General features: G+C 37.1%; 1 long non-coding RNA gene across 4 annotated transcripts in view; it reads right to left on the bottom strand.

Moving 5' to 3' along the window:
- Nucleotides 1–18,097, bottom strand: part of LOC116265027 (uncharacterized) — a 42,733-nt gene extending 24,636 nt beyond the window's left edge. For all 4 annotated transcript variants that reach the window (XR_007574586.1, XR_007574588.1, XR_007574587.1 and 1 more), the window contains exons 1-2: nt 17,959–18,097; nt 17,630–17,878 (exon numbers count right to left, since the gene is read on the bottom strand). This is a non-coding gene — a long non-coding RNA (uncharacterized LOC116265027). The remainder of the gene's footprint in view (nt 1–17,629; nt 17,879–17,958) is intronic.
- Between the last annotated feature and the right edge of the window lie 219 nt (nt 18,098–18,316).

Consider the following 18,316-nt stretch of genomic DNA (forward strand, 5'->3'; position numbering starts at 1 on the left):
ATACCAATAACTTTAAAAATATGTTACGGTTATAAGCAGCATGACATAGTTGTCTGAACTGATAGGCCTGTGTAAGTCCAATTGACATGTAATACTGCTCCCACCAAGGTTACGAGACCCTAGGGGCAGGGGTGGGCATCGGGGCTGGCCGGGCCAGCCAAGGTCGGCCCGTTGGGCCCGAAACCCAGGCCCGGCCTGGCCCGATGCCACTGGAGCGCCCCTACTCCAGGCAGACCATGGGAGAGGGGGGGGGGGAGGAGAGGCGGAGGAGGAAGAAGGAGAGGCGGAGGAAGGGATAAGAAGGAGAGGCGGAGGAGGTGGAGGCGGAGGGTGGGGGAAGGGATAAGAAGGAGAGGCGGCGGAGGTGGGATAAGAAGGAGGGGCGGAGGGGGGAAGGGGGAAGAAGGAGAGGCGGAGGAGGTGGAGGAAGAAGGAGAGGCGGAGGCGGGGGGAGGGGGAAGAAGGAGAGCCAGAGGAGGTGGAGGCGGAGAGGGGGGGGAGGGGGAAGAAGGAGAGCCAGAGGAGGTGGAGGCAGAGGGGGGGGCAGGGGGAAGAAGGAGAGGCGGAGGGGGGGAAGGGAGAAGAAGAAGAGGTGGAGGATGAAAAGGATGAGGAGGATGGGGGACAGGAGGAGGAGGAGGAGGATGAAAATGGGCCGGGCCGGGCCCAGGCCTACCTAGGGGTAAGAGAAAAGGATAAGGGCTTTGGCCTCTCTAAGGTGTTTGTACAAAATAAAGCAGAAAACACAGTTATGAAATGAATTTAATCTAAAGCAGCCACCAATAAAAAAAATGACAAGAGCACCAATTTCATCGCATCAAATATTATTAGTTGGACATTTTTAGGTTTACTCTTCTTTTAAGAATTATTCTCATTTTCTAGGTGTTATCACCTCAAATTTTTCAAAAAACTGCATTCCATTTTATTCAAACAAGATTGTCAGTTATTTCAACCAATTTTACAATGATTTGGATCGAATTTGGATCCCTAGCCTAAGCTCAACCCAAAAGAGACTTCTTGGTCCATATCCAAATTCAAATCTCGACCCTAGACCCAAGAAAAACTTCTTTATTCATATTCAAATCCAGTTCTCGATGGATCCAAAACAGACCTCTACATCCATACCTGAACCAAATGCAAGTTTAAATCCAAAATCTAAATTTAGATAGAGATTTATATCCAAATCAAAGTCCTAGATCCAAAATTCACACCTTATTCTGAAATAAGAAGCCAAAGTCTGCAATTTAGCTCAACGAATGAAATTAAGTCCAAACTAGGAAAGCAGACCCATAAAGCTACTCTCAGATCGAAAGTATATCCAAAACCCAAATTTGGATCCAAATTGAGAATTTCAACTCAAAATCTAAAGTTGATGCTATAATTACAAATTTTGATGCTATTAAGTGCCGTGCGTGCACACATAGATCTCCCATTTGTTTTGGGTTTCAGTCTGGTGCCAAAAACTTTAAAAATATGTTTTGAGCCTAAACCACTCATCTAATTTTTGATCTGAGCCTCATACGTCAAATTGAATGCATTGCAACCAAGCGAACCCTTTCGGATCTAAAACGAGCCCGAAACCACCTAAAATGAAATCGGGCCTGTTTGTAACATAAGACAATTTTGCCCTTTAAACTATGAGTTTTCAAAAATGACTTTTATATTTTTTATGTGTGGAACCCCTTTGGAAGCGAGGGAGGCCAAAGCCATCCCTTATTGGTCAAAAACAAGCCAATAAGGAGGCATTTTGCCCTCTCTCCCGCATGCCCTGCACGCTGCCAGATGTTCTGAACGAGCAGAGCATAGCCAGATTGTGCACTCAAGCTAGAGCACACGGCCACCCCAGGCACTCTCACTTGGCCACACGTGAGCAGCCAATCACGGCTTCATGGGCCTGGGCCATAATGAGGCGGGGACTGCACCCTCTGGAGGCCCTGTTTTGACTAAAAGAAGGTGGTTTTTAGTCTGTTGTGTGGGCACTAGTCCTGCCCACACCCCCAAAGGGATCTTTTCAGGGCTAAGAGCCAACCTCACTTGGTCAAAACCTATCTTAAAAAAATAATAATAATAATTCAAAAATACTTAGAATTTGCACGAAAATGTTGAAATTACAAAAATTAAAATTTTTAGCTTTGGATCCAAAACTCTCTATAAATACCTTTAAAATCTTCTCTCTTGGGATGAGCTAACCCTTTTGAAACCTCTAGTACTTTCTCAATTGAAGACTTAAAGTTTTTTTCCTAGCTCTCCCTCCCAATTTCTCTCATCTTATCTTCTTATTCTTCTCCAACCTTGGGAGCAAGCTTCTCCAACTTTCACTCTTCAAGAGAGTACAATGAGACCTTTCGAAAAGAAACGCTCAACACCTTGGAACTTCACTCGATGAAGCTTTAGGATCAACTGGAGAAGAAGACTCATTTCCTAAAACCATTTTCATTAGAGGTATGTAGTCATCCTATCATTTTCATTTCTTTTCATTTTCCTTTGCCATCTTCATATAGTCATGCAAGGGAGCTCTAAGGGTCTCCTATCAACAGTCAAGAGCTACTCTTGAGTGCACTGGGAGTATAAGCAAAGCAAAATAAATTACATTTCTCCATTTATTTTTGAAATATGATTCTTCATTTCTTTGTGCATTGAATGTGTGCATCGTTCATGTTTGAGATGATGTTCATGCATGGTAGACTGATTTTATTTTTAAATATGTGAATGAACAGTAAGAATGAGAGCTTGAATTGGGATTTCTTTGTTATTATCTTGATTTTTGAGCTCGGGATTTGTCCACCTCGAAAAAACCCCTTACGAAAATGTACATGTTAAAATACATCTTCCTGATATTTTTACATTTAACATTTCTCTTGGTTTTAATTTTCATTTATATATGCATATATACATGTTATTTACGTATACATGTACACAAATATCTCTCTTTATCATTCTTTCTCTTTGATTTACTATATTCTTTTATAAATTCTCATATACATATACATATAAAAAAATATACATGTGTAATCCACTTTCTCTCTCTCTCTCTCTCTTTTCGAGCTAATACCTTCTTTTTACTAACTTTCATATATATATATATATATTTATTTATTTATTTATTTCTCTATCTCTCTCTCTAAAATCTTCTTCTTCTATCTCTCTTTCTCTTAAATTTAAAGTCTTTTATAAATTTTCATACACGCATGTGTGCACATGCACGCACACACACATATATATATTTATACACACACGCACACATCCATCTCTCTCTCTCTTTAAAATTTTTCTTTCTTTCTTTTTAAAATCTCTTTTTGTTTTTCTTTCTCTTTCTCCCTCTTTCTCTTGGCTTAAAATCTTTTTGTTTTTTTCTTTCATTCACTTGAATAACTCTTTCTTAATATCTAAGATTTTAATTTTCATTTATCGACTTCACTAAAACCAAAACCCAAGTAAGGACCCAATATTAGAATCGTGCTTGATGGTCTACAACTCCATTTTACTTTCAATCTTTTTTTCTCTTTATAAGAATACTTAAAATAAATATGTTAATAAATCTACATGTATGTGATGGTAGGGATGTCATTAGATGAATGATATGGTGGGAATTAATAATTTATTTTTAATAATATAGAATCGATTCATTCATACATTCACATTCACTAGTGGAATTCACGAATGAGCACAAGTATTTCTCTTAGAGAACTTAAACAAGATGAGATGGATTTAGAGAAAAATCTTAACTCTACTTAAGTTCTTAAAAGAACACTAAATCGATTTCGACAAGAAATCTTTAAAATACCCATATTATCTTTGAAAGATTTTTAAATGATATTTGCAAAGATTTCTTCATTCAAAAATATTTCAAATCAAAATGCTTTATTTTCTCAAATGATGCTTTAAATTTTTTTATCTAAAGTATTTGAAATATCAATTCTTCAACCATTTTTCCAAGCGCCACATTGCATTTAAAATGTAAAATATCATTAACTAAAAATAAAATACATCAAAAATAAGCGTAGCCCTTAGATTAGTTACCCCAGTAAAGGCACTGGGAATGGCTAATCCTTGTACCGATGAGCAAGTTCCTTTCTTTCTCATTTCAAAAATAAAACTGTATTTTTCTGAAAGACTCAAAAAACTAAAATAAATTTTAGAATACAAACAGAGGACGACCATGATGGGACCCGTCATTGTTTGACTATGATTATCATTGATGTATTTCCACTAATTTGAACATCATCTATTTTGCCTATGTTAAAGCATTTCTCTTTCTTTGAACTTGACTCCATTGACATTACATTACATTGTTTGATATTTATTTGTCTTGTTCATATTTTAAAACTTGTGTTTGTTCATATTATAGAACTTGTGTTTGTTCATATTTTAAAACTTCATATATTTATTTGTCTTGGTCATCATGTTACTGAGCTTGGTCTTAATTAGTAGCACAAGACTAAGTCTTATAATTAGACCACACCTTGGGCAGAAAAACCCTCTCTTTAGTACTATGAGTTGTAGTTTGTGGTATATTGATGGATGAACGAAGAAAAGTAGAAAAACTTTACCGTTAGTTGGCCTAAGGAAGAATCTATGCTAATACTAAGTCATTTAGATAAAGTATATAAACATAACTTGATATTGCATTATCAGGATGGAAAGTTATCTCAATATACCTCTTTTTTTTTAAGTGTTGGATGTGCACAAAACCTTATTTGGTAATTTATGACCTCATTATATGCCTTTATCTCATATTGTCCTTATTAACTTTGTCAATCTTTCCCACTAATTTGATCTCCATCCTTTAAAATCTATACTCAAGATGTATTATTTTTAACATGGTGTTACCTTCCTTTATGATCACATCCTTTTCGGAAAAGAACTCGAATGGTCTACTTATGTTTTTCTTAAGTTTGGACCCTTGGCTCCCAAATGGTATCGGTGCATCTCACCTTCTCTCAGATGTTTTCTTCTTATTTTGATGAATGTGGGCTAGAGACAGTGGCAGCCAAAGGAATGCAATCAGTGGATGGGAATTTATTTTTTGCTGTTGCAGAGTGATGGAACCCAAGGACCTCCTCTTTTTTATTTCCTTAAGGAGAAATGAGAATATTATTGAATAAATTTACTGAAATACTTGACCTCCTTACCCCGACTTGTAATCCAAATAACCTATTGGAGAAACAATTTCTTATGAACCCAACTAAAGTTAATGTAAATGACCTTATAGCTCACTTTACGGGACAAAAAACTTGTCCCCTAGTAGAAAACAATGAAAATTGAAGCATCAACCTAAAAACCCTACATGAAGAATTTGGATCCTATGTTGGCATTCCACCTTATCTTGAAAAGCCATAAAAAGAATCAAGCACTGCATGATGCTTTGCATAGTAGGAGTGACCCTCTTAACTAATGGAACTAACCTCCTAGATGTTTGTATCACCCAACTTTTTTGGATATCGAAGCATAATAGGCTCGATACTTGTCAGCAGCAATCACAACCTTAGCTTTCCTTTACGAAGGATGCACCCGCTTGACCATACATACGCTTTAAAATCATGGTTTCTCAAGCAAGTGGAATTCCGAGCTAGTCTATTTAGAAACACTGATGGAGCAACAACAGTATTAGAACAATACCATCATTTGATCGAGCAGCTAGACAAAGAAGAGAACCTTTTGGATTATTATAATCATCACCATAGTCAACCTAGATACACTCACCATTACCATGGTCGTTCCACACTCTTGGACCCCTATTTCATAGTTGATCATTGTGCTAATAGAAACATACGACAATTCTCTCAGAGATAGAAGATGGTTTCCATGCATTTCTCGATTAGAGCTATTCCTGAATTCAACCTCAACTCTCCTCAATGCATATCATTATTCACAGTAGCTCGACAAAAATGGAAGACACAGATATCTTATACTTGGTTCACATGCCCAGTAGAAAAGAAGGAATATGCCAAGTGGTGGGATGCCAACCAACCACCATTCATCCTTCCTTAAAAGTTTCTATTGTCAACTTTGTACTTTTTATTTATAGTGTCTTCAATCATTGTCATCTATAATCAGTTAATGATTTTTCTGCTTGTAATCTTTAAACTCTTAATTCAATATCAACCTTCATTTTGTTATCATTTTCCTTCAATAACTTTTTAATTTCCTATCTTATAAGGTGAATATTTGATGCCAACATAATGGTTGAAACAAAAGCACAAGCTAAGCATGCCCCTTAGAACGAAGCTTCATCTTCCATCCTATACCAGAGACACTTGACTTCCTAGTAATTGAACCAAAAGGCTACCATATATTCTAGTTGTTTATGGAGTGCTTCATTAATGCTAACTCCAAAACCAGCAATTGAAAAACTTATCAAACAAAAAAGAAACCAGAAAAACAACAAGCCTTCTCCTTCAGATCCGAATGAAGACCATTTAATTCAAACTCAACTGCTAGTAAGGATGAAAAGCTTGAATTGTTTCTACCAGAGAAGAAGATGATGATGAAAAAAAGCAAGAAAGACATGGAAATCATAGGGGATAGCAGCTCACCAGCCCTAAAGTGAAAGTTCGAAAGATAAACGAAAAAGAAAAGAAAGCCTCAGAAAGACAAAAGGTCAAAGAGGTATATCCCAAGTAGCAGCCAGAATAGCAAGAGTTCTTAAGAAAAAGTAAAGAAGTCAATGGCAAAAAGAAAAAAGTAAGATCAAAGTCAGGCAAATAAAGTGATGATGAAGTCCAATTAAGCACAGGTTTTACGAAATGGAGAAAAGAATGAACAACCTTGAACTTAAGGGGAAGGAAAAACATTCATACTCATGCGAACATTATTACCTATGCATTGAAGGAGATAAAGACATAAAGAGTTTCCTTAAGAAGTTTGTCAAGTATAATGGAACCACTTCTCTGCATATTCACCTCTCAACATTCATCAATGATTGTTACAAGATCCGAAAAAATAACAAAGAATTGTTTCAGTACTTCTCAAGGAGTCTTGAAGGCATTGTTGTGCAATTGTACAAAGAAAACATTAACCCAGTTGAACTAAAGAAATTTGATAAATTGTTAACATGTTCATCGAGAGATTTGAGCAAAATATCTCAATGGCTCTGACTCTCAATATCGTTTGTAGTCTCCATCAAAAGCAAAGAAAAAAGGCTTGAGAATTCATTCAAAAATAGAGAATTCAATGGAACAAGATGAAGAAGCCTATCTCTAAAACACATGCTCTATCACTTGTTAGGAAAAATCTTGGCCATTCTTTAAAGAGTCTCATCTGCAATGCTCCAATCAAGACCTTTGCCAATTTGATCAAACATGTATATTCAAGAAAGGAAGGAATTGAATTAGGCAATTTTGATGGAATTATTGCATCCAGTTACCTGCTCACTTCATAGCCAATTCCGATACTCTAAAAGACAATAGCAACATATTATAAGCATGACAAAGAGACAACCATAAGAAAAGCACACAGCAGCCCAAGGGAAACGAAGAATGAATAAACAAACACTCAGGCTAGAGTTACGACCAGAAGTTAATTCCCATCAGCCAACCTCATGAGAAGATCATAGAATACCTCATTGCCAAAAAAGTGTTATGTTGCCAAAAATTTCAGAACCTCCAAAAATGATGGGAATTGATAAAGAAAAATAATGTAGGTTTCATCGTGACCCTCGTCATGACACTAAGGATTGTTTTGTCCTCAAGAATATCATCCAAGATTTCATCAACAAAGATCTCAAAGTTCATGATGATAGCATTCTTGAGATATTGAGGAATCCATTCCTTGATTATGAAAAGGCAGCATTCGCCACAATTGCAGTGGCCAGTTTACTCCCATATCAGCAGGAGTACATCCGACCTTGTGATGGAAACAAGTCACACCAAGTTATGGTGACTAATTGGGGTAAGCAACCTTTAGACTTCATTAGTATGATGAACAAGAAGATAGAATGTTCATCCAAAAACTTTACCATAATTTCAAAAACTTTTTTCTTACGAGTTGGTGATGATGATTTGTCAAATGACTCCCCAAACAAGGATCCATGTTATTCAGATGATGTTATCATTTTGGAAGAAAGTCTTATTGAGGGAGACTGGATTCAAGCCTCCAAAAACCACTCAATCATTTATACAAAAAAAGATCTTTTAAAGTGAGGATAATACTATAAAGAGGCTCTCTATATTGCCATTCAAGTTAATGATATGACTGTGCCACATGGATTGATCATTGGAGGAAGTGACTTAAATATTTATCTTGTTATCACAGCCAAGGCTTTCGGCTTCCGTGAAGACAAATATCACCCTGATCAAACCAAAATCTATGGATATGATGGTTGAAGAATGAATAGCAAAGGAACCCTCATGATGGACGTGATCATCGAATGCACCAGTCACTGTATTTTATTTCATGTGGTGAATGTACCCCATCATACAACTTGCTCCTGGTGCGATGTTGTATCCATGAAGTATGAGGTATCTGATACACTCTTCACCAATGACTTAAATAGAATTTTAGCCCATCTGTCATCACCATATGTGTAGAGGACCTGATCGAGAGGTTGATACAGCCAATACTCCCTAGACCAATTAACTCGATTGACATACTCAACATAAGGACAACGAAAGAAGCACCTTAGAAAAAAGGATGAGAAGCATGGAGGTAGGTAAATAATCCAGAAGTACCTATATTTTCTCAAACAGTCATCTAAACTATCAAGAACATCCCTTATATGCTCATTTCATGAAAACCCCAAGGGAATCCAGTTGCTTTGAAAGGTGGCTATCGTCCATTCACTGGCCTTTAGAAGATGACTTTGAGGGTCTACTAGAAGAATCTCAGCCTCTCCTGAAGCAGCTTGAGATAATCTTTGGCATTCAAGATGAGGTCCACCTTTTCTTTCAACAAGCTTGTTAAAGAAATAGGTGTTTGCACAAGGGTGTCAATTACTATTGTCATCTCTATTTTTTCTTGGTAAAAGAAAGAGCTAGCAGAAGAAGAGAACTAGAAATCTGAAAATGGATGGATAGGAGGACGATGGAAGGCCAAACAAATTTAGGTCCACCACTGCAATTGGAATTAGTGGAGAGTAACTAACCTGCCCACTACTTAAATTGGAGAGTGGTTGCCCATTTGTGCTGTACAGGCTATCAAGGCCCATGATTGGTGCTAAATAAATCCGAAAAAAGTTTCGACACATGATTTTGCAAAGAAAAAAGGACCCAAAATTTTATTTAGCTCATCCAAGTTTCGTGATCTGACCATTGACTAGAAGTACAACTTGTTCATGCCATGAGGGAAGGCCATTGACCTTGCCAAACTCAAGGCTAGTCATCCCAATTGTGAAGAGTGTTTCATATTTAGACTTAGGTGCAGGATGTCTGCGACTCGTACTGAACCAGTTCAGCTGCTGTCTTTCAACAAACTCTGTTTGACAGAACTATGAGCTCAGAATGGGATGTGAAAGGTTTCTATAACTAAAGCAACAGAGCAGAGCATGATCAAGTATCACTAGCCACACAAGGTTGGCTCAGGCCAAATATAGAGCAAGAGCTAGGTTTTGTTTATAGTCTTTTGGCCTATTTCCTTAACTTAATATATGTTTCTCATTAAATAATTAATTGAAAACCCTAAATTCATTTTTCTTTCATTTGTACATGTTTCCTTCTTTTAAGTTCAATTTTTGTTGTTGTTCTTCACTACATTTGTAGTTTTCCTCAAGGAATAGAGCTTGTACTTTAATTACTGCTTGAAAGAGAGAGAGAGAGAGAAAGAGAGAGAGAAAGTGGCCTTTTGTTTTATCAACAAATCTTTCTGTTTGTTTAGGGTTCCAAAGTTCAGTCGCTGAAGATTTGATATTTTATGCTTATTTTTGCTTCTGAAATGTCTAAGGTGGCGGCTTAGTGGTTCAGTTTTTTTCTTTTACTTGTTTTATATTCAATGGGATACCTGATGAACACTACCAAAAAAAAAAACAATAGTTTTACCGTGGGAGGAATGCATCAGTAAAAATTCCAAAGCCATCAGTATATGTTGTAGCCACAATTTAATGAGCACCAGAATCCAAAGGTTAAACTTTTCGTTGTTTTTAGGGCCTCTACACTTCAGTAAGTTAAAAAGATACAGAAGGTTCATGTGACAAGATACAACAAACTATTATAACAATTGATATATACGTACACTTTACCTTTTATACTCTTCACCTTATAAAAGCAATTGACAATGCCTCATCATTGATGGTACCAAATACATCATTTTTGAAGTAGAAAATCAATTTGTCTATGTTCCAATAACCTTTTGTTAAGCTTTGAGAGGCAGACAATCTGTTCTTGTACATTGCTAGAAATGCAAAAAAGAACATCGTATCCTGGTGTGTCTTTACTGAGCAGGAAAGTATTAACCAATATAAAATTGGAGGCAGACTCAGGAATGTTTTGTTGCAAGAGCCAAACTATAGTTTCAAAATTTTAATAAGTGCCAAAATAGAATTTTTTAAAATTTTCACTTAGTTAAGCTAATTTTTTTGAAGGATACATATAAATTTTTGCATTTTTTGAACCAAGGAGTTGAGGGTCCTGCCCAGCACCAAGCCCATTTTCTTTTATCAGACACAGGAACACCCACACCCTAGAATCTTCATTCCATTACATCACACACAGGGGCGGAGGGAAGGGGGGGCCGGCATGAACCTTGGCCACCCCCCCTTCAGATTTTAAAAACTTTAAAAATTTGTATGTAAATCTAAAAAAAATTAGTTAAATATATATGAAAAATTAAAAATTTCTATTTTGGCTCCTGTTAAAATTTTGGAACTATAGTTAACCCACGGAACAAAAAATTTCTGGCTCTGCCCCTGATCACACATGCCTCATAACTAGAATGGTGACAACGGTCCCCATTCCAGTGATTCCTTGACACAATTTTCTGGAAGCAAGTTAACAGTTAAAGGTTCCCATAAGATCAAACTATAATAGGTCAAATTATTCGATGGTACAGACTTTTAATCAACACCATCCTTTTATGTACCCACAGCGTGTGGTCTCCCCTTTGCACCTTTTCGCTTCTCATCCTCTCTCTTCATGACTTTATCGACAGCATTTTTCCAGTAAGAGGGAGTCGGGAATTTTTCATGAGGGTCGAATTATGGTTTCAAACTAACAGCAACAAAAATATAATTTTTCAAACTTTTTACATAACATATATGAATTTCTGTAAAATTTTATATGTAAAATTTTACTTTTATTTATTTTTTTAGGTCTAGATACCATTGATTGGAGATCAGAAAATCAGGGAGAACGAGTTCAGCTTGGACTCGTTAAAAAATCGGCAATCCTCTACCTTGAGTTTCAACAAAGTGAATGGGACGGAAGAATCCAAAGGAAATTTGAAGATATTCCTTGTGTCGAGTTCCAGACATGGATGAGAGTTCTAGATCTTTTCGTTTTTTTTTTTGGGCTTCCCTCCTTTATTGCCTTCTCTAATAAGGGGCAGAGCCAGAATTTTTTCATGAGGTGGGTGGAATTAAGTTTTCTAAAGTTTAACTAGGGCCAAGATATTATATTTCAATTTTTTTATACAGAACAAGTGAAATTTTCTAAAATTTACATATAATTTTTTTTTTTTTAAAGTGGGGCCAGGGCCCATGTGGGCCTTACGTTGGCAACATCCCTATCTCCAATCATCTAAAGGCTCTTCATTTCTTTGCCAACTTCTTCATTGATTTGATTCTCATGTGGAATTTTTTGGAATAACTTTTTGTACTTCTTTCATAAATTTTTATTTCTGTATTTATTTACTCCTATCAATGGCTTTTGTGATTGCAATCAGATTTGATGTTCCTTTTCCTGGTTGAAAAATTGATTTTTACTTCGACCTCCTGAGCTTATGTTGATTGATTATTACAATAGGAAGAAAACATATCAGATAGAGAAAGAGCCAATGGATGGAACCAACTATGTTCTTCCTCTGTTCTTCTCTATCTCAATGTATAAAAACAAAATTCAAAATTAGCATACAAATTCAAGAGATCGCAATGGATAAAAGCTTGATGAGTTAAAAGACCATGATTTTACTTCTTAAAAACATGTTTAAAAAATGTTACCTTTTTTAACAACAAAAATTGGGTTAAACATACCTATGAGCTTATTGTTCACACCCCACTTTCGCGGTGTGGACTGCGAAGTTTGCTCACGAATCAGCAAAAAATCAAGTTTTGCTTGAAAATAGATTTTAAAAGAAAGTGACCCGTCCCTTCCACCATTAACAGCTGTAATTAATCCAAGGTCTGAGTTTTCTCAAGCTTGACAAGTTATTTTTTTTTACACAATGTGTGAGGATTGGAATTCGGACTTTTAAAGTTTATTCAAACAAAGACTTGGATTTGATTGAAAATATTTCCGTATTACAAAATTTTGAAGATTGGGAGTTCATCCTTGGAAAGGATTTTTTGTTTTAATAATGGATTTTAGCAATTGGACCTTGAGTTGATCCCAAAAATTGTAATTTAGAATTGGAAATTGAGAATCAGAATATTGGATTTTGAATCAAATTGGGGATTGGGTAATTGAAGTTTTGTTTTTTAAACAAGGATCTTTGAATTGAAAATTGAAAGTTTGGGCTAGACTTTAGAACTTGAAAGATAGTTTGGATTTTGAGATTTGAAATTTGACTTGAAAATTCTTGGAATCCTTGGAACTGGAATTCAGTTTTGAAGCCAAAATTGAATTTGGAAAACTTGGATTGGATAGTTGAATTCTAGTTGAAATTTTCGAGAATCGAATCTTTGAGATTGAAATTTTGGGTTTGGAATGTTTGGAACTCGATCAATTCAGAATTTTTTAAAGCATTTTTGGGTTTAAGATTTTGATATTTGAATCTAGTTTTGGTATTTTGAGAGATTTGATATTATTTGGTTGGTTTTGATCATGAAATGAGATTAAAAAATTGGAAATTGGCAGTCCAAGTCCAGTTTTGGGAGAATTTTCTTTATTGAAAAATTTGGAATTTTTATTTTTATTTTTTTGGAATTTTAGTCAAGCTTATGAAAATTTGCTTGAGATTTTTGGATTTGAAAATTAGTTTGACTTTGAGAAAAATCCAATGGAATCGTTTTGAAATTGATTATGAAAGTTTGGGTTTTATAACCATGTTGAAAATTTGGTGCTTCTACGTCAAAATATGTGAGGTGCTCAAGTTTGTGTGGCAATATGACATAATCATGAAAGCTACTCCAATTTGATTCACTCAGATTTTGGTGAATTTGAGTAGGTGCATTCATGTTCTGAGTGCATGTATGCATGAAATGTGTATATTCATGCTTCGCTCTATTTCTCTCCATGCATAATTAAATTTAATCCCACATAGGCACAAGTCCATCTTGGAGGTGAAAAACATAAGACTGTTCCCCAAGCACATCCTTGATGTGGAGGAGGACATAAGCTTAGGTTTTTACTAGATGGTAGGGAAAAATTCATTTGATAGGCTGATTTCAACTCATTTTTTACTAGATGGTAGGCAAAAGGAATTAATTTGTTTGAAAATTTGGAGAATTTGGACTTTGACAAATTTTCTCTTTGGGTAGCAATATCGCTTTTGCGAATTCCCTTAGGAAGAAACGTTTTGAAAAAATGATTCTTGAATTTTGATTTTGGAAATAGCTTGATATATATTGATTTCTGAAAATAGCATTATTTTTGGAGATGATTGGATTTTTGGAAATAAGGTTTTGTAAAACATTGAATTTCTTTTGTGGTTTTGATCTTCATCAAAGTCTAAGGATTTCCTTTTGAAACCCAACAAGATTATATATTTTTATTAATTGCTGATTTTCAAAATCACGAGGATTTCTGAAAATTTCACAAATGAATAGGTTAAAACGGGCTCATTGCAATTGATATATTCCAGTTACAATATAGACCACACTCATAAACTGAGTGGATCAGATTCATTGGGGAATCAATTTGATGAGATAATGAAGTCTGATTTGTTGCTCATCCAACCAGTAAGGAAACCATTCAGGCTTCATTCGTCTTTTTTTTCTTTGCATACATCATTAAAACATTCAATCACAAAGACGAATGAAGAACATTTTCTTCCAAGCCAGTGTTATTCTGGTTCCTATGTTTGAATACGCTATTTCCCAACTTTCAAAAATAGAAAATTTAGTTTGGATTAGTTGTGAGAATCGTGATGCACATATGCTTTTAATATGTATATTTTTTTTTCGTGGTGACCCAACGGACAGCTTTTAAATCGGGCTGCTTAGGGTCTGATTTGTAGTGTCAAGCGACTAGAAATTTGGCATGCAAGTGGCCGATCTAGCTGATTATTGCAAAATAGTAATTGAGTGTTTGACTTTGGCTTGATAGAGGATGATGATCGCCCCACCATGGCTGCTATGAGTCACCGGCCATGGTGAAAGTGGGTTGATCTTCCCCTCCAGCCAGCCCCTTAATGGCTGCTCGTTAAAACCCATTGTTTATTTTTTTGTTGAATACAATGAGCCGCCCAATTAAATCTATTGAAATCATATGCAAGGTAGGTTGAAATCTAACCATGTGTCGATGGGAGGATTGAGGCTAGCACGGGCTGGCATTGTGCCTAGAACAGCGCAGAATGGGGGAGGCCAGGCTGGGCTTGACTTGAAGGTGGGGAGTAGGTGGACGCTAATCAAATGATACTTTGGGCAGGGGACATCTTGGGCAGGGGTCGCCTTGGGCAGGGGCCTGCCTTGAGCTGGGGATGCCTTGGGCAACAGCTCAGCTAGCACTACAAAAAACCTAAGCATTACTGACAGCCACCAAATGTCAGTGAAAATAGAATGCATGTCCGCAATGGTTTTACCAACATTTCATTCTTTTGTTGATAAAGGGAGTGTCGGTAAACATCATCGTCGACACACTGGATAGAAGAGTCTAGTGTAAGGTATCACCAGCATGAACTAAACAAATGTAAATATTGGTTATTATCAACATCCTCTCACATCGGTAATAATCTATTATTTCCAACATGCTAGTGGCCTTGGGTAAAATTCTATCGACAGCAAGACTGTCCATCGGTAAAATATTACTTTCCACTCATTTAAACAATTCGACGAAAATGCTTGGTGGGTGGCTAAAAAGGCAGGTGATGGAAAACATTCTAGGCAGGTGATGAAAAACATTCTAACATCCAAAAAAGCATTCAAATGACAACCTATGAAAATAATATTCTGCGAATAATTATATGTGAACTTGAATTAGACGTGGTCTAAATTTGAGCAAAAATCCGGCAACAATGCGCTGTAATCCAGTGATAACAAAAATTAGAGTAAAATTTAGGGTTTTGTAATTGTGTAGACATTTTATACAATTAATTATCAAATTGAAGGTACTAAGGTCAACAAACATTCTTCCAAAATTTCACATTGGCTAACATCCTAGGCCAACTCAAGCGAAAGAAGCCTCACAGCCGGACAATTAAGCCATTCCAAGAGTGCACTACTATGTGTTTTCTGCAGCTGTACAAACAACTCAAATTGTGTTGCTTCCATTGGCTGCTTGCCAGATCCATGCCAAAGCAGTCCTTTCCAACAAGCATCACTCAACGGCCCGCAACTTGGCTTAATTGTGCACTTAACCGGTACAGTGAAACCTCCCTGGCTTGCTGTGACAATCATGGAGAACCTCTCCATGGTCCAGCATGGGCAAAATTTAAACAAGAACACTTGCAAAGTGATCTCGGGACATTCATCATCTTTTGGCTATGTGGGAACCCTTTATAGTCCAATGACCCTTCTTCATTGCCTACAACAAGCTCAACAGTCTGCACTCATCTATGGTCCTCATGGCCTTACATGTTGGCAGCTTCAACTACCACCAGCAAGGCATACGAGATTGAAGTGATGGTCAAAGCCCCGTTTGAGCATCCTTCATGTGTCTTTGCACCTCGCTCTAGCCAAGGCAATCACTAGTTGCCGACTAGCATGAAGATGTTATTTGCACCCTCATGATATTGGCAGGCCTTCTTCCATGGATTATGCAAGAAGACGTGCACCGTTAGGTCCTGGACAGCACGATACTTGGGACTTGGATGGTGAGAGGCCCACTCATTGGGCCTTGAGAACAAGTCCCATTTTAAAGGGAGTGGGTTGATGTCGTCCCCACTTGACCTGCATCTGTCACTATGCCCTTTGTAACGACAAATCTTCAACTTCTCAAGGTCATCTGGAAGTTGGAAAGCCTCCAAAACACCACTTTGTTCCGAAGCACTAGTGACTTTGTCATCACCTTTGTGCCTGAAAGTGTAATTCCAAACTGATTAGACCAAGTTTCTCCTTAAGCAATTGTGCTTTTTCTGCATCGGTTGCTTTTAATGTTGCCCCCAAACCTTCTATTGACAACTTCCCTTTTAGTTTATTCAAGCCTCGTAGTTCTCTAATATTGCATCCCCTTTTGTTTGTTCTACATCACATACAAGAAACTCTTTTAAGGTCGATAAATTGCTAAGCTTGCCCAAGCCTACAGCTATAAAACTCAAACACCAAGTACTTTCCAGCCTGAGATACTTTAAGTTCCAGTGTTCAAACATTTCCTTGGGTCACTCAATAATATTACTATTATTCAAATTCAACATCTCCAAGTTACAAAGTTTGCCAATTGAACTAGGCAACCGTCTCACTCTAGAATAGCTCCAATGGAATTTGGAAGCTCATGGATCCCACAGCCCTTCAATGACTACACCCTCAGCCACTTTACATTGATAATGCATGCAATATTAACCAAATGCGAATCAGCCAATAATGTACGCAACTTATTTGCTGCTCCTGAGGCACCATGCATGGGCAGTTCCGGATAGTCTATGCTGAGCAGAGATAGATGTCGAGTGTGCTCAGTAGCAGAAGCATGACTACATTCCTCTCGACCTATATGTAAGGCAAGATCATGCAAAATATCATGTAGTTTCAGATGCTTTTTTTTCAGTTTCTTCAATAAACATCACTTTATCAAATCATTAATACATTGATTTGCAGTCAGTTTGGCATCAATCCCTTCGTTTTCCTCAACTAATCCATGAGCCAACCATTGCATGACCAGTTCATCCCTTCCTATCACATAATCCTTTGGATAAATGCTGCAATATACAAAACAATTCCTCAAATAATGTGGCAAGTTATCGTAGCTCAATATGAGACCAGGAAGAATGTCACCACATCCAAAGGATGATGATGAGGCAGACATGTTCCATTCCAAAATCCCACTATCTGCAATGACCTCCCAATCCTCTTTTTCCATACTTCTTGACTATCTTCTTTTCAATAACTTTTTGCAGAAGTTGTCTTGCCAATCCCGCCTTGACCTGTCATGGAGATAATAGATATACCTACATGTCTATCCAGCGCACTACTCAGCGTAGCTCCATCAAACAAGAGCTTTTCGATTATGGCATTCTTATCACCCTCCCTGCCTATGGGTGGTTGTACACCACTAACAGGACCTTCACCAGTCACTTTTGGTGTTGTTTTGAGCGTATCTAAATCCACCATTTCCCTATCATTATTTATTTCATCAAGCCTTTGGTTGATCTTCTTGATTTCATTACCAAGCTGGTAGGGAAAAGAAACATGTTCTTTAAAGCACGAGTATAGAGTATTCCAAGGCTTTCGTACCTTTCTATTTAATGCCGAATCCTTCTCCCTTTTGCTAAGCCGAATGTCCTGGGCATCGTAAAAGGCATCCTTGAGCTCACTCTCGATCTTTGTCGCGGTCATTGCTGAAAAGGGGCTTGCTTTCTACCTCTTTGATTACCTTCTGAAAGCATTCCAGCTTCCTGAGATCGTCTTTTGCATTCAAAATGACCTTCACCTTCTCTTCCAACAAAATGGTTACAGCCCCCAACAAATGAGAAGTAGCTGTTTCTGCAAGTGCATTGATTACTTTTGCCATCTCATCCGTTTCTTAGCAGATGGAAGAGCAGAGAAAGAGAAGCAATTCTTACCCAATGGAAGGGAAGGACGCCAAATAAAGATCAAACTGAAAATGAGGAACCATTCAATTTCTGATCCCTGAAATAGGCAGAAGAAAATGGAGATGCCGACAACTCGAGCAACCCTCCCTGTGCTGACCCTTGCTTTGGAATTCGGTGAGAATTAACGTAAAAAGCATGACTTATAAAAATTATATAAACATATATAGTTACTGAATTTATAACTGGGTGTGGTTGTGCACCTTGAATCCAATGGAAAGTCCACATGGTCTAATCACAACAAACTTAATTAAAAAAAAAAAAAACGTGTTAAAAGCGTGACAAATATATCAGTGTCTTATGGCTGGGCCGAGTACTCGACGGAACTCCG

This window comes from Nymphaea colorata, chromosome 11 (genome assembly GCF_008831285.2).
Source record: "Nymphaea colorata isolate Beijing-Zhang1983 chromosome 11, ASM883128v2, whole genome shotgun sequence".
In the NCBI taxonomy this organism is placed as follows: domain Eukaryota; kingdom Viridiplantae; phylum Streptophyta; class Magnoliopsida; order Nymphaeales; family Nymphaeaceae; genus Nymphaea; species Nymphaea colorata.